This window comes from Arachis hypogaea, chromosome 1, assembly GCF_003086295.3.
Source record: "Arachis hypogaea cultivar Tifrunner chromosome 1, arahy.Tifrunner.gnm2.J5K5, whole genome shotgun sequence".
Classification (NCBI taxonomy): Eukaryota; Viridiplantae; Streptophyta; class Magnoliopsida; order Fabales; family Fabaceae; genus Arachis; species Arachis hypogaea.
The window spans coordinates 18,653,729-18,680,287 of NC_092036.1; the positions used below are offsets into that span (position 1 = coordinate 18,653,729).

Genomic DNA, 26,559 nt, shown 5'->3' on the forward strand with positions numbered 1-26,559 from the left:
CCACCTTCATCAAATATTATCCCACTTCACCATTGTTGCTTGACTTGCCACATGTCACCACCGGCGTCACTCACCCATAGTGAAAGTAACCATCCACGCAAAGATAAAAATAATCATCCGGATACTTAATAAATTGAATATCTAACATATTTTAATTATATCTAACTAAACTCAATCCAATCAAAATAATCATCCACATAATAATTAAAATAACCGTCTGTATACCTACTAAAATGACCATCCTATAATATGTTCAGTTGTGATTTCACGAATACAATTTTCAGCCGTCTTGACACTATTTTCCCGATATTTTTGTCAGGATCTTTGCAAATTTCAAGAAATTTGATTTCATTGTAATCCTACCAAAAATATATATAGTCATTTTAATTCAAATGATACATGGAACAAATGGTATTATTTAAACAAATTTAAAATACAAAAAATGAACACAACGAACATCCTCGAAAGTTAAAACAAATAAAATTATATATGATACTTACAAACATATTGATAATCCAAGTGAGATGAGAAAATTGGTCGAGAAAAGAGAGAGACGACGACAGTATGAAAAGAGAGACGGCGGTGCTTGAAAACGACTTTGACATTGGCTTTCGGCGTGGGAAAGAGATGAGTCTGGCACAATAAAAATGCGACGAGGAGGTAGGATTTATCGTCCGCGATTATGGCTGCCGGGAGAGTAGCGGGAAAACAGCGGCAAAAGGGCGAAGCGCGTCGGCTGACCGGCAGAGGTGGAGGCGGTGTTGGTGGGAGGCTGCGGCGGCGTCGGTATGGCCGGCAGGGAGTGCAGCGGCGCGATGTGAGGACCAGAGAAGATGACGGCAAGTTTTAGACATGTCTTGGAGGTTATGGTGAGATTTGAAATAATTGTACGTAGTGTGAATGAGTTTAAATGCTAATCTTAATTTTTTAAATTTTAAAATTTAAAATTAAATAATTAATTAATGATCTATTTTTTTTAATTCTATTGTACATGTTGTATACTAAAATCATTGTCTCCTCATACTTTCTCTAAATTATTACATGCACAAGGCAAGATTTAAACCTCCAATATTTATTTAAGCGGACTAATAAACTAACTATTAAACTAACTCAAATTGATTGCTAACAGTTATTGTAGTTTACATATGATATATATTTAGATTTCAAAAAAATTTTAATTATTTTATTATAATAAATTTAATTATTTTATTCTAAAATATTCAAATATCTTGATAAATAATTAATTTACTACAAGAATATATAATTATGTAATAACTTATTTTAATGGCTAAAGTGGTTTTCATTGAGTATTTCTCAACAAATATTGCTTACAATTATGTTTAGTGACAAAATGTCAAAGAAAAATGATATCACAATAAGTTTGTGTTATTATAGTAACCAAAATATTGTGTACTACTTGCTCAACAGCCATTAGTTGGGAGTAAAAATAGTGTTGATAAGAGTAAATAGCCATTTTGATATGGAAAGATTCTGATTTTGTCAAATCAGATTCCATTATTCATTTTGAAAAGATAAACCTTGACAAATATGAACTATTTGAAAAAATGACCTAGATATTAACTTCTCACTATGGACATGAATGAAAATGTTTAAGTGACACATTAAGTGCTTATATGGAGGACTTAGTGATCTGCGTGGCCTTGAAGTTACCCTCTTCGACTTAACAAAATTCTAAACACCAAATTGAGTTGTTCTCTATTCCAAACACTGAAGGGTGGAGCAAAAAATGGGAAAGCACTCACGACGGAGAATAACACATCTATATGCAAAAATAGCTACAAGACATCATAAGGTAGTGATCTTGAATTCAAAAATTCGAGCCAACTTTGGATGATGATTTTTTTTGTTATCCTTCTTGACAAATATATGTATGTGTATGTATATATGCATGCATGGGAGTGTGAGTGACTGAGTGAGTGAATGAGAGCTAGAGAGAGAGAGAGATGTTGGAAGGTAAGTGATGAACTTGATACTACAGCAACACTGCTTAATATATTTTGAATTGTGCATCATTGGGCAATCACTATTGACTATTATCCAAAGAAAATAACAAAAATTATGGGAAGATATTGTTTTCTTTTTTAACTCAATGGCAACTATGAAGAGAAGGGACGCAGGCATCTTATATTAGAGTTATGTAGGTTTTAACTGGAATATGCGCTCAGTCTTTCTTCTAATATATAGAAAGTACAGCTTACACATGTCGTTGAATCATCAACAATCAAGCAAAAGTAAACACAACCCAGCGAAACCAAAATTTAATTCAGAAAATCAGTTTCAAAAGTCAAAACGTCAATTTAAGGCAATATCAAACAAAAAAAAAAGTTCAATCCATATACGCGACCTTGTGTATGTATGCATATGTAGCAGGGAGGGAAGTGTTGATATCAAAATTATATGAACCAAATGCGCAAACTAGACTATCACACTCACACCATCTCAGAATTTCATGAAGTATCATCATCAAACAGAACTTTATAAAATTGTTTCCTTTCCTTTGGGTCAAACAAACCTCCCTGTTTATTGTCTCCATCCTCATCATCATTTGAGTAAGTATTTTCGCTTCATCTTCCTCTACACTTTACTTCATCTACTCTAGCCAAAGGAACACCTTTCTTCCTCCTCTTCTCCATATTTATGAGGTGCTGCCTCTGATTGTACTCATGAAGCCCCCTGCATCAGTTGCCCATATTTCTCCTTCACAACAACTAGAGGATTCTTTTCAACAAGTTCAGACCTAACAGACGCCTCCCTAAGAAGAACTGTGTAAATCTGATACTTGTTGGAAACAGAAAATCCCATGGTGCTTGAGCAACAACACATTCAACCTATCAGACAAAGCGAACACCCTCCTAAAATGACTTAACTTCACTATTGAGGCTTTCTTCCAAAGAGTCAAAGACAACATCTTATGTGCCAATCCCACATTCCTCTTCTCCATCTCTTTCGTCCCTTCCACCAATTTCCTGGGGTCCATGTAAGGCGAAAAGTAAGGAACCAAATCGAATACACGGAATCTCTCCTATGATTTCACTCAACTGAAAGGCAAAGAACACGAGAACGTTAGCCTTGTATTCCCATTCCTCCTAGCCGTAGTCTCCACTATGGATACAGCAAGTTCAGGGTTCCAGTGAACCAATTCAATCTCTATGAAGCTCTTCCTCCTGCCCTCGTTAACAACACAAAACAAATTCGGGTACTTTGCAACAATCCTAATCATGTAATCATCGAGAAACCCTGAATTCCTTTTCAGCTCATTGAGTTTCAGAACATTAATCCTCTTGTTGACACTCATCATAAGTAATTTTGCTAACCTGCAAAGGAAAGTATTTTCTTGAGACTCCCTAACAAATTCCTCCTCTTTGACAAGACTCATCATGCGCTTAGAGGTTACAACGGTATTCATCACCGGTGAAAGTAACATCGAAGCAGGCAGAGTACTTGTGGAGCTGATTGAGGGTTTTGCCTTTGAGGTCAAGGATTTTGAACTTCTTTTGAACAGATGGAATGGGGGTTTGGATAGTAGAGGATGATGTTCTTTATCTGGTTGTTGACAATCCAGCGGCAGTTATGGGAGAATGCAAATTTGAGGTTTGGATCCTTCTTCATGGACCACAGGGAGAAAGTTCGGTGGAAAAGAAAAAGACACTATAGTTGTTATAAAGACGGAATCACAGGACCACGACGATAAATATGTCTTGTGAGCATGTAATTTGGTCTATTGAAACAAAAATAAATGTGACAAATGGTTCGAAGTTGCATTAGGATTTATCATGGTCCAGAATAAATTCCAATTAGGTAATTAACAATTATATTGTAGCAACAGAGCCTATTAACAATTAACGATCAATTAGAGCCAATTAACAATCAATTTTTATGTCTGCATAAATAAAAATGATTGGTATGATAGATTATAGCACATAAAAATAGGACAATCTACTCTATTTTATTTATTTATTTATTTATTATTATTATTATTATTTTACACGAGTTATCTACATGCATTATCACAGGAAGCAATTAACTTAAAACAAATAATAAAAAAAGATGAATATATATATATATATATATATATATATATATATATATATATATATATATATATATATATATATATATATATATATATATATATATATATATATATATGATCATGAAGTTAGACAAACATGTGTCATTAGGTAGGCAAGTTCTTTCTTTCTAGGTAGGGGACATTAATGATATATGATTATAGATTTTGAATGTTTTAGTTTACATTTTATACACATGCATAGTTAATTGCAAAATTTTTCTTTTTCCCTTTATCACACATTATAATAATCCTGCCAAATGATAGAACATGTTTACTAATGAACGACTCTATGAATATTGTTCATGGTTGGACATACATCACTTCCATTACCATCACCATTCTCAATGTAACGTCTAGTCCCGAAAAAATGACACTTTTTCGGAATCAAACAGAATTTTTGTAAAAATTTTAGAGATTTTAGTGCATAAGCACCTTTGCTCATAGGTGTTATGTTATCAAGCTACTGAATTTGCACTAGACATCTCTCCTGATCTAAGTAAGCACGTTGTGAAAAGTTACATTTTTGAGCCACTTCTTCGAATCCAAATTTCAAAATTCTGATTTCCATGATTAGTCTCGTTTTGACGAGCCGGACCCAAATTTTGAGAAAAAAATATATTAATATAATATTTATATATTGTTATTTTATTAGAAATATTATATTATTATTTTTTCCGGTATGATTAATGTTAATCTATGTTTAGTAATATAGTAACTGAGCTAGAAATTTACCGGTAATAGATAATACTGAAATTCTTAGATGAACTTAGTTTTGCTAATGTATCATTATAGATCTTTTATTCTTATGATTATCCGGTTATTAGTATCATTTATACTAAGTAACTTATGTTTATTCATTAGTAGTGTAATCAAATGTATCTAATTTTAGTAATTATCTTCAAAATAATATTCTATTATTAAATTTTGATGAGTCATCACCTTATAACACATGGCGCTTAACAAGACCAGCCACCACATGCTTCCTTTCTTCTTCTCCAAGCTAGGATTTTTTTGAGAGCAAAGTAAGGAAATATGTGTGTCATAATACATCTAACTTTAGTAATTATCCTTTCTTAAGATATTTTTGCAAGTGACTTTAGGATAAACCTTATCCTAAGCCACGGTTTTCCAAGGGTCATATGACCATCATTTAGCTTCTTGAACAAGCCAAACTCCATGAGAGAAAATGGAAGAATTTCCATGAAAATTCCAAGCTTCAATCTCCATTCTTTCTCAAACTAAAATTCCAGTCGAAAATCTAAACTGATTAAAGTGACCACCTCATCTTTCTCTTCTCAACCATACTATTTTTCTTGAGGTAAGATAAGGTATGATGATAGCTCATGACCGTGTAAGGTTTGGCCATGGTGAAAACTATAGTAACCATATTTTTCTTCATGTTTTCTCTTAGGATCTCCTGTTCACTCACCTTAACCTCCAAGAGAACGTGATTTCTAGCAGCCTTGAAGTGAAAAATCCTTCTTTTCATCATCATGAAGCTTCAGCCTCCATGGTTCATATGATTCTAAAGTTATTTTTTTATATTAAATTAGGTGTAAAAGTGCTTTTGGAAGCTTGTTCTTGGTTCGGTTCTTGGAATAGCTGCAAAAAAGGTAAGATTTAATAAATGAATCGATGATTGATTATTTTCTTGAGGTGTGAAAATTAGATTTGGTTGTTTGGTGTTTGATTTTAAGTGTTTATATGATGATTTAATCATGAAATCTTCTTGTTTTAATGCTTGGAAGTCAAATAATTGAAATGTTGTTGTTGTTGTTGCTACTGAAATTGTGGCTTTCCAGCTTAAATATCTATGTGTTTTCAAGTGATTTTGGTAGGTTTGGATGGCTGAAAATGTTGCTCTTTGGTTTGGTAAAAATTGGTTACCAAAAAAAAATGAAAAACTAGTTAAAAATCAAGTGAAATTTTGATGAAATTTTGAAAAAAGCTTTTCAGCCCTTAGAGAACAAAAAACCCTCGAGTTTTAATTGTTTTGGAGTCAAATTTTAATTATTAAAAATTTTGGAATTAAAAGTTAATTAGTGAAAAGTTGAAGGACCAAAATATAAATATTAAAAGTTAAGGGGGTCAAAATATAATTTTCAAAAACTTCGAGATCAAAATATAATTTTTGAAAATTTTGAATAAAATATTATTATTTTAATATTTATATTATTTTATAAATAATAATAAAATATTGGTAAAAATGCAATTTTTCCTAAAAGTCTTAGGAAGACAGTTTTTAGCCCATAATTTCCTAATTCTCTTTAATAAACACATAAGAGAAGGTATAAGAGATGGTATAGAGGTATATAAGATAATGAAACAAGATTCAGAAACTTGTAAACATGTTAGTAAGAAAAGAAGTTAAAAGTTATACAACAGTAGACTTAGTCTTAAAGGGTAACAGAAAGTTGTAAGATAAGCAGGGACGTTTAGGATTCCTTTTGACCTTTATTCCTTTTGACGTTTAGGATTCTTTTTGAAATTGAAGCCATAACCTGATAGCCCATAGCCACGCACTGACGCACGATGCCCTCCACTCCACTTAGTCATTGACCACTGTCTCACAAGTCACAACGGTACAACTACATACAAGGACTAAGATACATTTTATTATATATTTTAAATTTTAATTTTTTTATTATATATTTTAAACAATTACTATGCAGATTCTATTGTTCTTTTTGATATATCTGTGTACTATATGAGTGTGACTATATATATTATTAATTTGTCTAATAGTTTTTTTATTTTTTATTTTTAGTAAAATTGACAGTGACTTATGTGCGGTATTTTACAATCCACACTACTAACCGGCAAGTGCACCGGGTCGTACCAAGTAATATCTTACGTGAGTAAGAGTCGATCCCACAAGAATTGATGGATTAAGCAACAATAGCGTTTGATAGGATTAGTTAGGCAAGCAGAAAATGGTTTTGAGATATTCAAAGAGCATTAAACAGTACTTTAAGAATTTCAGAAAGCAAGTAGCAATGAGTTGGGAATAAAATATTTGAGAAAGAAGTTAAGGTTTCAGAGTTATCTATTTTTTCAGATTTATTTTTCTTACTAACTATTTTAATCATGTAAGATTTAATTTCATGACAAACTATATGTGACTAGACCCTAATTCCTTAGACCTTCCTAGTCTCCTCTAAAATTCATTAACTGTCAATTCCTTGGTCAATTAATTCCAATTAGAGGGTGATGATCAATTTCTAGTTTATATGCCAAAAGAATCCAAATTATCCAAAAATAAGGGGATTATATGTCACGTATCCCGTTAAATACAAACAATTAGAAATTCAGTATAATATGTTTTCAAGCTGTTGTTCAAGTAAAAAGCTTTTCCAAGTTTTACAAGAACTCAATTAGAACATGGGTCATACTTCCGTTCCACCCAAATTTATAAAATAAAAAACGAAAACAATTATTGAAATATAAATCTAAACATGGATTAAATTAGAAAGATCAAACGAATAAATCCATACAAATAGACAGAGCTCCTAACTTTAATAATGGGGGATTAGTTGCTCATGGTTCATAGAAGAAAAATAAGGGATCTGGTAAAAATATACTGTGTCTAAATGTACAGAGTTCCCTAATGGAATGTACCTAATAGAAGAGAAGTCTCCCCTTTTTATAACTAATCCTAATTAATTTAAAATCTAATATTTAAAATTAAGATAATATCTTTTCCTATTTTAAAATCAAATTTGAATTTAAATCAGAATTAACTAACTACTCCGCGTCTTGTAACGTGGGGACCACTTGGCTTCACTGGATCCGCGCCTAACTTGGGTGCTAAAATGGGGCCCAGAAATCACCCCCAGCGGTTTCTGCGTTTTCTGCATGTGGCGCATGTCACGCGTACGCGTCAGTCATGCGTACGCGTTGATGGTCTTTTCTGCGAGTCACGCGGACGCATCGGTCACGCGTACGCGTCGCTGTGCAATTCTTCAATTCACGCGTATGCGTCAGTCACGTGCACGTGTCGCCATGGAAAGCTCCAAATCACGCGTACGCGTCAGTCACGCATACGCGTCGCTCCTCGTTGCTATCTCCTTTAAACTTGAGCTGCAGAAACTCCATCAAATCCAGTCGAATGCTACCTAAAATAAACAATATTGCACAAAACTCAAAATAGCATCCATAGTGGCTAAAACATAATTAATTCTTAATTAAACTCAACAAATTAGATGCAAATTCACTAGAAAAAGATAGAAAAAATGCTCACGCATCAATTTAGTAAAAAAATATTATTAATTTGTTATTGATGTTTAATTAATAAAAAATATTTAGACTTTATTTGTTCATGTGAGAATATAATTATTTGAATTTTTTTCAAGTAAAAAGAAACTAGAACATTTTTATAATGAGAAAGCAAAGTAAAATTGATGCAATTTTTAAGAGAAAAACTGCTGATAATGTTGGAGTTCAAACAAGTCAACCCCCTAATCTTATTTCAAAGAAGTTCAAGTAAGTGAACTCTCTAATCTTACTCAAAATACACATCAACATGAAGCTAAAGTTCCAAGATTAGAAAGAGATGTTGATATCTCTTTACTAGAAAGGGATCCATGAAAGCAACGTCCAATTTGGCAGTATAATGTCAATGAACGTGATAAGATTCGTAAAGCATACATAATAATTGGGCCATACCAACCAACAAATATTAGCTATCCAGCTTCTGGTAATAACAATCACCGTCGATATTTTCAATCTTCTTGATTTAAGAAATTTTCAAGTTGGTTAGAATATTCACCAGAAAAAGATGTTGCTTATTGTTTGCCTTGCTACTTGTTTAGTAAACATTATGGTGCTCGCAATGATGGAAAAAATGCATTTTCAGAGTTAGGATTTAGTAATTGGAAGAAAGTAAACAATGGAGTGAATTGAGCATTTGTATGTCACGATGGTTCTATTCCTAATTCTCCCCATAATTTATGTGTGAAATCTTGTGATGATTTAATGGCTCATTCTAAGCATATAGACAAAGTTCTTGATAGGCATAGTGATGAAACTATTGCAAATAACCGCTTAAGGTTGAACACATATATTGATGCTATTCGATGGCTTGCATTTAAAGCATGTGCATTTAGAGGCGACGATGAAAGTCTTGGATCTTTGAATAGGGAAAATTTTATTGAGTTAATTAAGCTTTTAGCTTCATGTAATCAGAATGTTAATAATGTTGTCCTTGAAAATGCTCCTGAAAATGCTCAATATATATCTCTCGGTGTTCAAAAAGATATATTGCATATCTTTGCTAGAAAAGTGCGTGCAACAATTCGAGAAGAAATTGGTGATTCTAAATTTTGTATAGTTATTGATGAAGCAAGAGATGAGTCAAAGCGAGAACAAATGTCTGTGGTTTTGAGATTTGTAGACAAGCACGGTTGTGTTCAAGAAAGATTTTTTTTATCTTATACATGTTTCTGATACGTGTTCTTTGACATTGAAAATAGAAATTTCATCAGTTCTTTCTCGTCATAATCTTGATGTTCAAAATCTTAGGGGACAAAGGTATGATGGAGCTAGTAATATGCATGGTGAATGGAATGGATTGCAAGCTCTATTTTTGAAAGATTGCCCTTTTGCTTATTACATTCATTGTCTTGTTCATCGATTACAATTAGCACTTGTTTCTGCAGCCAAAAAAGTTTGTTATGTTAATTAATTCTTTTCAAAACTTACCCTAATTGTGAATGTTGTGACTGTTTCTCCTAAATGCCATGATCAGTTAAGGGTTGCTCAAGCAAATAATGTTGCAAACTTAGTTGCCATGATCAAATTGTGACAGGTAGTGGACTTAATCAAATTGGTACTTTGTAAAAAGCTGGAGATACTAGATGGGGTCTCATTTGAATTCTGTACGTAGCTTGCTATGCATGTTTGATGCTACTTGTGAAGTTCTTGAAAAAAGCACTGAAGAAGGTAATTTCTCCACTCGTGGTGATGCTAGTGCTACTTATGATGCTATCACATCCTCTGAATTTGTCTTTATTTTGTATTTGATGAGAAATATTTTGGAAGTTAGTCATGATCTTTGTCAAGCTTTGCAACGAAAAAATCAAGACATATTGAATGCTTTAACTCTGGTTTCTACTACCAAGACTTTAATCCAATGAATGAGAGAATCAAGTTGGGAGGTTTTCATAAAAGAAGTTATATTATTTTGTGAGAAACATGAAGTTGAAGTTCCTGATATGAATGCAATGCATATTCCTAGAAGAGGCCGAACTCGCAAAATTGTTGACCAAATTTCAGTGGAGCATCATTACCGTGTTAATTTATTTCTGGCTGTAATTGATACACAGTTGCAAGAGATTAATAGAAGATTCAATGATAATATGGTGGAATTGCTTACTTTAAGTTCAACTTTAGATCCCAGAGAAAATTATAAGCTCTTTAGTGTCAACAAAGTATGTGAATTAGTAGAACGGTTTTATCCAGGCGACTTCAGTGACCAAGAGAAATTTCACAATAGAATGCAAGCTCAACATTATGAACTTGATGTTCCTAATCATGTTGAGTTAACTAACTTGTACACAATTTCAGAATTATGTCAAGGATTAACGAAGACAGGAAAGTCTTTAACATATCCTTTGATTGATCGTTTGATTTGCTTGGTATTAACTCTCCCTGTTTCAACTGCTACAACTGAGAGATCTTTTTCAGCAATGAATATTGTGAAGAATAGACTCAGAAACAAAATGGAAGATGAATTTCTTGCTGATTGTCTTTTGATTTATATTGAGAAGAAGATTGCTGAAAGATTTGACATCGATTCTATTATCGATGAATTTTATGATATGAAGAATCGACGTGTACCACTTCGTTAGTAAAAAGAACACATATTTTTTTTGTACTTTAAATATATATTCTCTATCGGTATATTTTTGTAATGCATCTTACATTATAATTTATTTACATATTTTTTTAATATTATATATGTTATTGGCCCCTCACGATAACATTTCTGGATCCGTCCCTGAAGATAAGGTCACAGAGATGTTGTGATATTTGACTTATAATTATGAGAAAATGATAAAGATAATTGCTAAGTGCTTGGATGTATGGATATATGTGATTTATGAGTCTTCGGGCGATGTTTGAGAATATTGTGTGGGGACACCTGTATTGTGCTGTTGCTTTTCAAACAGGCTACAATAAAGAATGTACCAGCCCTGCAAGTTGAGAATACTTGGTAGAGGCCTGACTAACATACTTGCGGTATATTGAGATCTGATCAAATACTAGCCCTGCAAGTTAAGGGTACTTGGTAGAGGGTATGTTGTACTTAATCTGGGATTAAGTTATGGGAAAGCCTTATCTGACGTGTCGGATTACGTCAGGTGTGAGTCGAAACTGACAAATGAGCTCATTACCTACAGTATGACCAGATATGCATCATACTTATTTACGCATAATTGTGTGATTGCATATTGAATGTGATTGTGCATATGTCTCTTGTTTCTTCTGCTATTTGTGTTTGGGCTTATAATGTTGTTATGTATATATTTGTCTAGACTTTATTATGACTATGTAATCACATATGTTATAAATAAAATTAATTGTAAACCCCGACCTTACTAAGAACTCCCCAATTCTTACCCCTTACTCCTCTTCAGATGGACACGGGAGTCCTATTTTATGAGATTGATCATCTTTATATCCACGAGGACCTGGTACGCAGCGAATATTACATCTATTGTGCGGTACCTCGTGCTCGTAACTATGTAGTACGTGGTAAACCCTTTTAGTATCCTATTAGTACACCTTACTTTGACCCCGACGCACCTTATGACTTTTCTCTTTATTAGCTGCATGTTGAGGAGGACCCCGAGATCGTAGATATCTCTTTTGATAGTGATGTTCTACATGAGGCACCAGTGGATGAACATCACCACTTGCCCAACGATTTTCTATGAGGTGCTTGGATCAGAGACGAGGAGACCTTTTGGAATGTCTAGTCTAACTTTAATGCGTTAGATTGTTTCCCTCACTTTTGCTAGTATGCTCAGAGGGAATAGGCATGTCATAAAGTTAGGCTAGCCTGGGTGCCAACTTAGGGACTTTTTGGATAGGTCAGGCCCCGGGACGTCTTATGTATATATATGTAAATATTATATGAATCACTAACTGAGAAACGCTGTATCACAGTTCTGTACTTGTATGACAGAGCTACTCTTGTATTATTATGTCTATTATAGTGTGATGTTTTATATGTTGCCTTATACTATTGTATGAATGTGCGTGCTTATGTTCCCTTGTTATACTGTATGTATGCAACTCTAAACTACTATTGTTTTTAAAAAAGAAATTACTTGTAAACTCGCAAGGTGTTAATAACGAATCAGGTTTATATAACAAATAATAGTTAAAGTTAAGAAAAGCAAATTGGTAGTGCTCGACTTCTAGTATAATCATGACATACTGGAAGTTGGGCCGTTACGGTCACCACTGCCATTATCATAATCATAATCATATCCATCAATCAATTAATCTCTTTGTGTATGTCTCAGTGGGTAAATGGTTGAATGCGACATTGAAGGATGTGAATGACGCCTGTTACAAAAGCCATGGATGAGTTTTATTTAGCTATGAGATTTGAGGTTTAATTTTTTTTAAAAAAAATTATCCTTACTGAGGGGTTTAAAAACTATTATAAATATTAATCTCTATGAATTTCTTCTCTTGTATGTTAATATTTTGATAATCTTTAGCATCATGTCTCACATTCGACAAAAGCTAGTTTCTTCCATGTCTATCTCATTATGAGTTTTGTTATGTTTCACATGCTCTATTTAAGCTTAATTAGATTTGAAAGAAAACAGTTGACGTTTTAGAGTATTGTATTGTGTGGGGTTCTAAATTTAGGTCTCTCATTGACCTCTTTCTGTCAATGATTCCTTATATTTAAGCTAAGAAATTTCAGAAGTTAGTGTAGTGCACGATGTTATATATAATCTCAATAAATAATTATACTTTTGTATTTTAAAAAGAAACTAATTCCATTGAAAGAATAATGGTCAATCATAGATATTCATGGATCCTTGTGTATAAATTTTACTACTGTCAATATGGTAATAAAAAAAGTTCTCTAATTAAACCAAATGTCTTTAAATAGCCTGACAATTTCACCATGAGTTCCAAACTCCAACGAATGCAGGCGAATATTATACAATTCCACTAGAATAACTGTTGAAGCTTGATCAACATCTTTTCTGTCATAAATTTTTTTATATATCAAGAAAATAGTTGCTAGTATATCTGAATTTGAAAAACAATATGAATAACTAAATATCTAAATCCACACATGATTATCAATAAACCAAAACGGGTTGTATTGTATCAAAATTTTGAAACAACTAATATGGTAAGTAAAGGAGGCTCATATAGGCCTAGTGGAGCCCATAGGAGGGGGTATAAGTAGCGTGCGTGTGGAGCTTTGTCTCTTCATCTCTTCATTATAAGAAAACATATCATTTTTGTTGTCGTCTTCATTTTCGAGATCTCTTTCGATTCTTTTTTCAGTTTTTTTTTCTTCTTTTCTTTTCCTTCAATTTTTGTGTTAAAAAGATATAATTTTTTGGTACATTATTTTTGTGCGTTAAACTTCTGTGACCCAAGTAGCATAGGACTATGTGAGGGGTTTTGTGTGGTTTTATATGATGCTCTTATTTTGTGTGAGGTTTTAAATTTAGGTCTCTTATTGACCTCTTTCTGGCAATGATTTCTTATATTTAGAAAAAATACTCAGTTTGGTTCCTGAAGTTACACTCGAGTCTCAATTTAGTCCTTAAAGTTTCGATTGTCTCAATTTAGTCCCTAAACTTTTCAAATTTTAATTACGTTAGTCCTTGTGGTAGTTTCTGTCAAATAGTCAATTGAAAAGTTTAGGGACTAAATTGATACAGTTAAAACTTCAAGGACTAACTTGAGGCTCGATGTAACTTCAAGGACCAAATTGAGTATTTTCTCTTATATTTAAGCTAAGAAAGATTTCAGAAGTAGTGCAGTGCATGATATTGTATATAATGTAAGTTTAGCAAAGCTAATTATAGAAAAGAAAAAAAAAACTAAATAATGAAAGGAGAAAAATACTCCTAAGTAATAGCCATCAAACTTTGATGGTGGAAAAAGAGAAAGAATAGTAACCTCATGTTACAGGTGGTTTACATAACAGAGGTTCGCTTATAAATTGAAAATCTTTTCATTTTGTTTTTAATCAAGTCATCCAGATAGAATAACATAATATTTCTTTGAGTAGTTTTCTCCTATATATGTAGAGAAAAGTGTGTTCTCTTTTTGTCAAGAGAGATTGTTATTGTAGTCTCCTTGTGATAGAGAGAAGTTGTAATTCTCAAAGAAAGTTATTCAATTGTTTCTATATTTTATATAAATTTCTAATTTTTTATCTCTATATATTTTGCTGTGTCATTTGTTTGGTACCTAACAGTGGTTCCAGTGGGAGTCAAAGTAGACCAAAATCACAAAGTAAGAAGTATGTCATATGCTACAATTGTGGTAAGAGAGGGCACTTCAAGAAAGATTGTTGGAATAAGAAGAGTATAGAGAAGGTTCCAGAAGTATCAAGTTCTCAAGGATGTGTTGCGAGTACCTTTGATGATGGAGAAATTATGTATGGCAAAGCAACGATTAGTTCTAAAGGTAGTAAACAGCTCACTGATGTTTGGATTGTTGATTCAGGAGCAACATGGCACATGACTCCTCATCGTGATTGGTTTTGTACATATGAACCTGTCTTGGAAGGATCAGTATTTATGGGAAACGATCATGCCTTAGAAATTGTTAGAATGTGTACTTTCAAAATAAAATATTTGATGGTTCTATTCGTTCACTTCAAGGGGTAAGACTCGTGAAAGGCTTGAAGAAGAATTTGTTGTCGATTAGACAATTAGATGAACTTGGTTGCAAGACCCATATTGAAGGTGGGATTTTGAAAGTTATTAAAGGAGCTCTTATGGTAATAAAAGCAGAAAAGATTGCAGCAAGTCTATACATGCTTGTGGGAGATACTTTGCAAGAGGCAGAGGCATTAGTTGCTTCAATAAGCTAAGAAGAAATGACGATGATATGGCATTGCAAACTGAGCCACATGTCAGAACAAGGCTTGAAGATTCTTGTAGAACGTAATCTTATTCCCGGGCTCAAATAAGTAAACTTACCGTTTTGTAAGCACTGCGTTACAAGCAAGCAACATAGATTGAAGTTTGGTAGATCAACTGCTTGGAGCAAACACATATTGGAGTTGATTCATTCTGATGTGTGAAAATCATCGGAGATGTTCCTAGGAGGAGTAAAATATCTTGTATCATTTATTGATGATTACTTTAGGAGGCTATGGGTGTATCCGATCAAGAAGAAGTCAGACGTATTTGCCATGTATAAAGAGTTCAAAGCGAAGTTAGAACTTAAATTTGAAAAGAAGATCAAGTGTTTAATGATAGATAATGGAGGAGAATATGTCGATGGTGATTTTCTAACATTTTGCAAGCAAGCAGGTATTCAATGGCAATTCACAGTTGCATATACGCCTCAGCAAAATGGTATAGCAGAGCGAATGAATAGGACTCTCCTAGAAAGAGCACGAGCGTAGTTTTAGCCAAGTCTTTTTGGGCAGAAGATGTTAAAACCGTCTGTTATGTGAATCGGTCACCATCAACTGCAATTGGGTTGAAGACAATAATGGAGATGTGGCAAGGTAAGCCACCTAATTATTCTTTTTTACATATACTTGGTTGTCCTGTATAAGTGATGTGCGATTCCCAACAAAGAACAAAGTTGGACCCAAAGTCTAGAAAATATATATTCTTAGGTTATGCTGATGGAGTTAAGGGATATCGTTTGTGGGATCCCACTGCCTGCAAGGTAGTTGTTAGTAGAGATGTGATATTTGTAGAAGATGAATTGCAAAAAGAACAAGAAAATGACAACATTGTTAAAGAGATAACAACTGTTCAAATAGATGAAAAATGCAGAGAAGATGATCTTTCTGAAGCAGAACCACAGTATAAAGAACAAGAAGCAGAGGCCAATGATATAGAAATTCGTCAATCCACTCGACAAAGAAGAACATCATCATGACACTCAAATTATATTTTGACAAACCATGATGCATATTGTCTTTTGACAAAAGATGGAGAGTCAAAAACTTTTATGGAGGCTATGCGCAATCCAGACGCTTCTATGTGGATGATAGCAATACAAGAAGAAATTGAGGCATTACATAGGAACCATACCTAAAAACTTGTTGTACTTCCAGCATGTTGGAAAGCCATTGGTAACAATGGGTTTACAAGATCAAACGAGATTGTAATGATTAGGTGGAATGATATCGTGCAATATTGGTTGTCAAGGGATATTCTCAGAAAAAAAGATGTTGACTTCAATAAAATATTTTCTCCAGTGGTGAGACTAACCACTATTAGAGTAGTTTTGGCTATGTGTGCTGTATTTGATTTACATCTAGAGCAATTAGATGTAAAGATTGCTTTTCTTCATGGAGAACTTGAAGAAGAGATATATATGCTCCAACCAGAAGGTTTTGAAGAACAAAAAAAATAAAACTTGGTTTGTTAGTTAACTAAATTTTTGTACGGTCTAAAGCAGATGACAAGGTGTTGGTACAAGAGATTTGATTCTTTCATTATTAGCCTTGGATACAACAAACTTAGTTCAGATCATTGTACCTATTACAAGAGGTCTGGTGATAATAATTTCATTTTTCTGTTGTTGTATGTGGATGACATGTTGGTGGTAGGTCCTAACAAAGATCAAATCCAGGAATTGAAGGCACAGTTGGCTAGGAAGTTTGATATGAAAGACTTGGGACCAGCAAACAAGATTTTAGGAATGCAAATCCACCGAAACAAAAGGGATAGGAAGATTTGGCTATCGCAAAAGAATTATTTGAAGAAGATATTGCAACGCTTCAATATGCAAGAATGTAAGCCAATTTCAACCCCACTTCCTATTAATTTCAAATTATCCTCAGGTATGTGCCCTAGTAGTGAAATAGAGAGGATGGAAATGTCACGAGTATCGTATGCATCAGCGGTGGGAAGCCTTATGTATGCCGTGATCTGTACAAGGCCAGATATTGCTCAAGCAGTTGCGGTGGTATGTCGATTTATGGCAGATCTGGGTAAAGAGCATTGGAATGCTATTAAGAGGATCCTGAGATACATCAAAGGGATCTCGAATGTTGCATTATGTTTTTGAGGATCGAAATTCATTGTCAATGGATATGTTGATTCAAACTTTGCAGGTGACCTTGATAAACGAAAATCTACTACAGGATATGTGTTCATGCTTGCAGGAGGAGATGTGAGCTGGCTATTTAAATTACAGACTGTTGAAGCTTTATCTACTATAAAAGCTGAATATATGGCAGCTACACAAGCATGCAAGGAAGCTATTTGGCTCCAAAGGTTTATGGAGGAACTTGAGCACAAACAACAGAAGATTCTTGTATATTGTGACAGTTAAAGTGCCTTACACATTGCTTGGAGAAAAATACTCCTAAGTAATAGCCATCAAACTTTGATGGTGGAGAGAGAGAAAGAATAGTACCCTCATGTTACGGGTGATTTACGTAACAGATGTTCATTTATAAATTGAAAATCTTTTCATTTTGTTTTTAATCAAGTCATCCAGATAGAATAATATAATATTTCTTTGAGTAGTTTTCTCCTATATATGTAGGGCTGGAAGTGGGTCAAGCCAGCTCGAGCTCAACTCATTAATAGCTCGATAAGCTAAGCTCGTGAGCTAGTGAGCCAAGCTTGAGCTTGGAATTGAGCTCATAAATTAAATGAGCCGAGTTTGAGTTTAGATAAGCTCAGCTCATTAGCTCGTGAGCTGACTCGATTATATATAATTATTAATACACATATTCTATATGCATTTAATCTATACTTTTTATATTATATTATATTATATATATATATATATATATATATATATGAAATAGTAATATATAATTATATATATGTTAATGATCTTAGTTATTTAAAATTTTATATTTATTTTTTACATATAATTTTGATGTAGGACATAAATAAAAAATTTATAATTTATTGATAGATAACAATATATATAATTGATCTTTTTAAATATTTTTTAAATATATAAGTTATAATTTATTGATATAGAATTATAGATTATATATTTATGTTTCTATTATTTGAGCCAACTCGTGAGCTCAAGCTAGCTCGTGAGCTTTCGGTGAATCGAGTTTGAGCTTAAGAAATATGCTCGATTGTTAATGAGTCGAGCTGTGAGCTAAGCTCAATTTTTGTGAGTCGAGCTTGAGCTTGGTCTAGCTCGACTTAGCTCGGCTCACTTCTAAGTTCCAGCCCTGTATATATGTAAAGAGAAGTGTGTTCTTTTTTTGTTAAGAAAGAGTGTTATTATAATTTTCTTGTGATAGAAAAAAATTATAATTCTAAGAAAAAATTATTCAATTATTTTTATATTTTATATAAATTTCTAATTTTTCATCTTTATATATTTTACTACATATAAATTTGTAAATAATCAGACCTTTGTAATTTGAAGGAAAACTAATTCCATTGAAAGATTAATGTTCAATCATAAATCTTCAATTAGATATTCATATCAATATGGTAATAAAAAAAGTTATCTGAATTAAATCTTAAAACAGTACTAAATTTTTTTAAACCATACGTCTTTGAATAACCTTGCAGTTTCACCATGAATTCCAAGCTCTAACGAATGTGTGCGAGTATTAAACAATTTCAGTTGCCAGTATAATATTTACTGTTAAATCTTGATCAACATCTTCACTATAATAATTTTTTATATATCAAGAAAATAGTAGCCAGTATATGCGAAGGATTTGAAAAACAACGTGAATAACTATATCTAAACCCATGCACGATGATTAATAAACCCAAACGGTTTGTGTTGTATTTGTATCACAAATTTTTTTTTAATTTTTTATGGTACAGGTCAAAAACTACTTTATCGCAAATATGAGCTTTCATTTAGGGCTTGCCGCTCGGCAATAGATTACTTGTATCATAATTTTGAAACAGATGATACGGTAAGCAAAGGAGGCCCCATATAGGCCCAGTTGGAGCCGACAGGAGGGTGGTATAAGTAGCGTGCGCGTGGAACTTCGTCTCTTCATCTCTTCATAGACGCCGTTGAATTATAAAAAAAACCTATCATCCTTGTCGTCTTTTTCATTTCCGAGGTCTCTTCCGATTCACTTCATTTTCTTTTTCAGTCTTTTTCTTCTCTTCTTTTATTTTTCTTTTCCTTCAATATTTGTGTTGAAAAGGTATAATTTTTCTGGGTACATTATTTTTGTGCTCTATGGTGATAATGCCCAATGATGCAAATCTCAAAAATCAAAATGTAATGAGACAGTTATGCCGTGGTTTTAAGTTCATCGATGACTTTCCCCATCCATCTCTCTCTCTCTCTCTCTCTCTCTATATATATATATATATATATATATATATATATCTTTCTTACTTTCTTTCTTTCTTTTAAATGTATACATACATACATACACACTCAAAGTTGGTGGTGGTGGTGTTGATGGTGATGGTCGTGGTGGTGGTTGTGGTGGACGCAGCAGTAGTAGTGATGACCATGATCATGATCACAACAACAATCATACATTGTTGGAAGGCTTTTGATGAACGCCGCTGGCTTAGTAACTGTCTCTGATTATTTCGTTATAAGTAATGAGATCTGAGGGCATTTCCTACCTCTTGTTTTCTATGGCAAACCCTTTTTTGGCTTTTTGTTTCCGAAATAATATTGATTGACGCATGCAACGACAGCTTATCTACCTTTACTTTCACTGCATTATTGATCCAAATGCGCAAACTATAATATTATGATGTTTTGATTAATTTTTTTATTGTTATTTTGGTACTACTTGGATATTTGAACCCTATGGTTTCATGTAATCTAAATGGGGGGTTCTTGACCGTCATGCAATTCCAAGTAGCTTTTGTTTTGTTTGCATTTGCCTCATCGTTCAATCAATGACAACAATAGTTTGATGGTTAAACTTCTGTGACCCAAGTAGCGTAGGACTATGTCAGGGGTTTTGTGTGGTTTTATATGCTGCTCTTATTTTCTTAGATTACTGAGAACTGAAATTTCCTTCTTTTTTTTTTAATTCTTTCAACTGAAATTTGTGGCAATTATTTTTGTACTTCCCAATGATGAAAGAAAAACACCGTTGAAATGCTACAAGGTTTTGTTCATAACCCGAGCAGCACCATCTCTCTCTCTCTCTCTCTCTCTCTGTGTGTGTGTGTGTATGTGTCTGTGTGTGTGTTTGTTTATATATATATATATATATATCCATCTTCGATATGATGCTTGAAGGCTGTGAATGAAACCAGCTGCAAAAGCTGTAGATGATTTGTCATTTGTAGCTAACTATGGAATCTGAGGGCTCTGTATTCACTTTTGATGGCTAAGTTGCTACATAACAATTGATTTCATTTTGCAAGTCCGATGAGAAATTCTGTATCCTGCCCAATGATGGATCACATTTTCTAATGAGCGGTTGCACTGATTTGTTCATATCTAGATAGTGCACGGAGATATGGATAAAGCATGCTGCAAATGCTGTATATGAATTTCTTGTAGCTATGAGATCTGAGGGAATCTGTAGGTTCAAAGTATTTAGCCTTTATAGAATAAAATTTTCATGTATGCTGTGTGAAGGGCTTTGAATAAATGATAGTGTAAACAAGCTTGGATTACTATTTAGTACTTCAGTTGCATATTCTATGGTTTTAGTTTGCTGCTTCTTTTTTTGTGCGGGATAGTATAAATATGTTCCTGCTGTATTATTCTCTTTGTAGCAGAATGGATCCTTTTATATGTTGTTTTACAAAATGTAAAGGCTATATTTTGCTGTCATTTGAGCCTTTTTTATGTGCCCAGTGATGAATGCTTATTGTAAGCTGGAACTTGAACATAATTCAAAGCCTTTTCATCCCTTCTGCCTTTTTTTCCCACTGCCATCTTGCAAAATATGTTGCTACTTCTACTACTTCTTCTTCTTCTTCTTCTTCTTCTTCTATAGCAGTTGTTGGTGTTGTTGCAATCTTCTTCTTCCTCCTCCTCCTCCTCTTGTCGCTCTTTCTCTTATTATTATTGTTATTGTTATTACATAATGTGAAATGACAGTGGGAAAAAGATGGTGGGGGCAGGCGGTGATCACTGCCTTAATGGATGCTAACAATTTCTGAGGGCACTGTTCGTGTTCATGGTTCTTTTATTTTTTAAAAAAAATATAATTTTCCTGGTACAATATATTTATAGGTTCAAAGATGATGGTTCATGATGATGCCCAATGATGCACATGTCAAAAATATATTGAGACAGTTATCCTGTGATTTTAAGTTCATCACTTTCCTTCCCCTGTCTCTCTTCCTCTCTATCTCTCTCTCTCTCAAATGCATATACACACACACACGCACTAAATTTGGTGTTGGTGTTGGTGCTTGCGATGATGATGATGATGATGAAAACTTCTATTCTGGAGGGGTTTTGATGAACGTCACTGGCTCAGTAACTGCCTTTGATTATTTATATATACTATGAGATCTGAGGGCATTTCTCTCTAGTTTTTACTCATAAATTTTTCCAATCTTTGTACCGAACTTTTACACCTTGTTTTCGATCTATAGTTTATGTACTGGGTTCAGGTCTTGTTTCCTTGGAAAAAATTAGGTTTTTTTTTTCACAATTAAACCTTTCTTTTGAAAATTGATGCAATTGCCTTTAGTTTGTTTGCATTTCATGTGGAAAATTTATATAGCTATATCTTCTCCATTCAACTATTTTGCTTTAAGAAAAAAAAAACATTTTTAATGTATCTTATCTTATTTTGTGGCTGGGAAGAGAGAAAAAGGGGGGGGGGGTGGAGTTGAGGAATTTTATGGTTCTACATGAAAATTTGATCCATATAAATCTACAATTCCGAGCTGCTTTGGTTCTGTTTGCGGTTCCCTGCTGCATAGTTCAATGACTATGTCAGGTGGTTTATGTGGCTTATTATGATTTTTAGTGCACTTGAATTTTCGTTTACTTACCTTAGTAGCTTAAACTTCCAATCATTTTACCGTGATTCTTTATGTAAAACTGTTTTGAAATAGAGGACTGAAAATTTGTGCTTATACTCTCTGAGGTGAAATAGTGTAACCGATAGCAAATTAATTGTTTTAAACTTATGCTCGATGATGGAAAAAACCACTATTGAATGTCTACATGGTGTTGTTCATAACTCTCTCTCCCTCTCTCTCTCAGATACTTGCTTACTCTCTCTGTGCGTAGATTGATAGATTGATAGATTATAGATAGATAAATATATTATATCTCTTCCAATGGTGCTTGAATCCTGTGAATCAAAACCACCGCTTCAATAGCTGTAGATGAATAATGGATTGTAATTAACTATGAACCCGAGGGCTCTGGATACAATTTTTCTGTCTAAGTATCTTCCTAATTTAATTTTTGGTGCTCTATATTTTTTTTTATAAGTTATGGATTTGGGATATTTTGGTTAGCATTTCAACAGTGTTTTGTGTTAGCCCCAAATTTATCTTTAATGCTTCTACTTGCATTAAATTAGTAATTCTCTACTCTGCCCAATGATGGAGGAAATTGACTAATGAGCGGCTGCACAGCTTAATTCATAACCGGATGTGCGCAACCATCACTAGAGCCATCTCCACTGCCACCTCTATCATCATCATGGCTATCTTCTACCCTCTCTCTTTCTCTCTCTCTCTCTCTCTCTCTCTCTCTCTAATGCAAATATATACACACACACTCAAATGTTGGTGGCGGTGGTGGTTGCAGTTGAAACGGTGATGTCAAAGATGACAAAGATCAGAATCTTGTTGGTAAGGCTTTTGATGCACACCACTGGCTTAGTAGCTGTCTATGATCATTAAAATTTTGTAAGCCATGAGATCTGAGGGCACTCTACATTTTTGCCCCATCATTATACATGGAAATTTAGGTGACATGGTTTATTTGGTTTTGATATGATGTAGTGACTTAAATATTGCGTTAGTTATCTTAGTGGCTTAAATTATTTAGTGTTTAACTTTGATGATGCATCAAAACCAAGAAAATTTAGATTTAACGGCTAAACTGAAACATTGCCTGATGATGGAACAAACACTACTGAAAGGTCACGTGATGGTTTTGTTCATAACTGGAGCCTGCATCACTCTCTCTTCCTCTCACTCAGTCACTTAATCCGATTCTGTGGGGGGTGTGTGTGCGCCCACGCATATGCTGCACGTGTGTGTGTGTGTGTATATTATATATAAATATATATCTTCCAGATGGTGCTTGAAGGCTATGAATGAAACCGATGGAAAAAAGCAATAGTTTATTTGTAGTTAAGTATTAAACCTGAGGGCTGTGTATTCATTTTTTCTCGTTAAGTGGCTGTATAATTGAAGGTTCTGTTTTGCTAGCTATCTCTTTGTTATTGATTTCATTTCTTGTTACTTTGCAAGGACAGTATTTATTAATATTATTATTATTGTTGTTATTGTTGTTGTTATTGAGCGAAAGTCATTTGTATGTCTATCCTTCTATTTTACACTTCATTTTTTATTTTGACATTGTTTGTCCTCCTGCCCAGTGACAGAACAAACAACAAACTGACTACTGAATGGTTTCATGGCTTTGTTTATAACTGGATGTGAACCACCACCACCTTTGTCTGCATCGTCATCATGATCCTCACTGCTGGTTGTAAATTGTGCACAAAGGATGTGGATAAAGCTTGCTGCAAAAGCTGTATATGAATTTGCTCTTAGGCCATGAAATCCGAGGGTTGTGTTCCATTTCTATCTCACCTCCCCACCACCCGAAAATTAACTGGATGCAAAATCATTTTCCTAAAGAGCCTTCGTGAGACCAGATTATCAGAAAATTGTGCATTGCTCTTGTGACTTATTTTTCCTTACTCTGATCTGATCATCATGGCTGGATGCATTGTTTTTGTTCCTTTTTTGGAACTGCTCATTTGCATAGTTATTACTCCTTTTTTGGCCATGGCCTTGTGCTTATACAGTCAATATTCCATAACATTAGCTTGGTTATCTAATATGCTTATACCGCATTTGTGAATTAGTGGTTTATTTTGTATGGATTCTTAAATAAGCAATAGTTTCAAACTTGGACTACTATTGAGTAATTCAGATGCACCAGCTATAGTTAAAAGTTTGACGATGCAGCATTTTCCTAACCATTCCCATGTCACCTGTCTGATGAAATAAGCTACACCGCAGCAGTGGTCTAATTGTAATGCAATTATTATTCTTATTTTGATAGGAATAAAATGACAAATAAATTCGTGAGGAGTTATATTTTGGATAAATTAGCATTAAAAAAAAAAAGTATTCATAAAGTTTTTCAAGATAACAAATGTGGACAATTTGAAGGTAGTGTGGACAATTTGAAAGTAGTTCGATTACATTTGCTATTTTGGAGGATTTTATTAATACTTTTTTTTTTATGTTTAAAGACAAATCTATGTAAATCCTCATAGTTTAATTGTCACCTTATTCTTTGGATAGCATTGGATTGTAATGGAATTATTGCTCAACAACAAATTTCAATTTGGCCATCCCTATGTAGAATGGCATTTGATTTTAAATAAAATAATCTTGCGGTAGTTACATATGGGTAGAAACATAACAATAAATGCTAATGCTTGAATAACTAGAGGGCAGAGGCATTCTTGTCAAACTTAATGATTGAAGAGCCTGTGTCTTGTGACTATTTTCTTTGGCCATGCGTGAACTTGCCGTATAAAAAAGAATGCCCATAACAACATAAGGGTGCTGATCAAAAGTTTACAATGATAGAATATTACATTGGCGATTTATAAATTATTTGTTCATTGAAATTTTTCTGTTAGAAATCTTAAGGCAATGATTAGCATAACTCAAAAAAAGAAATATGTTGAAAATAATATAGCCATTATTATTTATTTATCAACAAATTTTGAGTATATTACAATAATCTTTTTGCTATACAAATTTTAAGGAGACAGAAAGAATTTTATATTAAAAGAAAAGTTTTGCGGCAAATGAAACAGTCATGTGGCTTTATAATCATTATTAAGACAACAAATTGATGCTTAAACTCTAAGTAATATTTAGAGTACAATTGTTCCAGAAATGCTTCGTGTCTTCATCTGATTAATTTAAGGAATAATGTCTGAAGAGTGAAGAAGATGGGTATGTTAAGTGTTTTTGTCTTGCATAAGTTTCTAATTAGGTAGATATTGACTTTAACAATAAACTGTGGCTATATATTCATCCTATTTCTTCTTCCGATTAACAAGGTCTTAAAAAAATGGAAGACATACAATAATGCAAGTGGGTGATCAGTCTATAAAAAATGCACCATATGCCTGTGGGATACATCTTTTGAAAAATATATCTAATAATGTGCATTGTAAATTTAATTAACATGTGGCTTAAGAATACATGTTAAAATTATTAATTAAAAATTATTTATAAGAATATAAAATTTAATTTTCAATGTATTTGTTATGTGTTTATTAAAATTAAAAATTGAAAATTTTTTACTTACTAATAATAATCTTAATTCTTAAGACACATTTGTTTATTAAATATTTAAAAATAACAAGTTTTTATTAAATATCAAATATCAAAAAAGTTATTGATTTGGCTATTACTTTATAACTCTTTTTTTACGGCTTTGTTTTTAATGGAGGGTGGGATATTAAGTTTCTCGTCTAACTCAAGGTGTAGTAAAGTGGAGACAAAAGTTCATATTATTTGAGATTGTGTGAAAATTTCTCCTATTTGATGGTCGTTCTCGAACCTAAAAAGTGATAACTCTTTTTTATTGGATTGGTGTTTCCCTATTTTTACCAGAATCATATAAAGTTGTTACTGATTTTGATTTTAATGTGACATCTTAGGTTGTTTTTTTGTCTCATATAGCTAGAACGGTAAAAATGGTAGCTAATATGTTGACAAAAAAAGTGTTTTAGTATATTCAAAATAATCCTTTGTAATAAGTATGAAACAGAATACAAACTCAAAACCAAAGTAATGCTCAAATCAGGGGATAGAAGTACAAACATGAAACACAAGCAGAGGTTAGAACTTAGAAGTTCGAATCACAGGTACGCGCAACAACGACCAGAATGATATAAGTAGAACAAAAATTGAATGAACGTTGTTTTGGCACAAAATGGGATAAAAGTCAAAATTGCAAATTCGAGAATTGAAGTGAGTTTGTCCAAGTCTATTCGAGTTCATTTAAATCCATCCAAAAATAAATTTAATGTCGAGTCAATTTGATTCTATTACCTAAAAACGTAAACTCAAAATATTCTATGAATTAACTTGAGAGTTGACAACCATATT

General features: G+C 33.2%; 1 long non-coding RNA gene across 18 annotated transcripts; it reads left to right on the forward strand.

Annotated features, from left to right (window-relative positions):
* Positions 1-5,064: 5,064 nt before the first annotated feature.
* Positions 5,065-24,336, forward strand: LOC112799880 (uncharacterized). 18 transcript variants are annotated; one of them, XR_011861863.1, is made up of 7 exons: positions 5,102-5,411; positions 5,505-5,561; positions 5,647-5,706; positions 6,568-6,675; positions 9,900-10,033; positions 11,731-11,848; positions 11,923-12,336. It is a non-coding gene; the product is annotated as an uncharacterized lncRNA (long non-coding RNA). The 18 variants fall into 18 exon arrangements; XR_011861864.1 differs by having other exon boundaries at positions 11,731-11,841; XR_011861868.1 differs by having other exon boundaries at positions 11,731-11,787.
* The last annotated feature ends 2,223 nt before the right edge of the window (positions 24,337-26,559 follow it).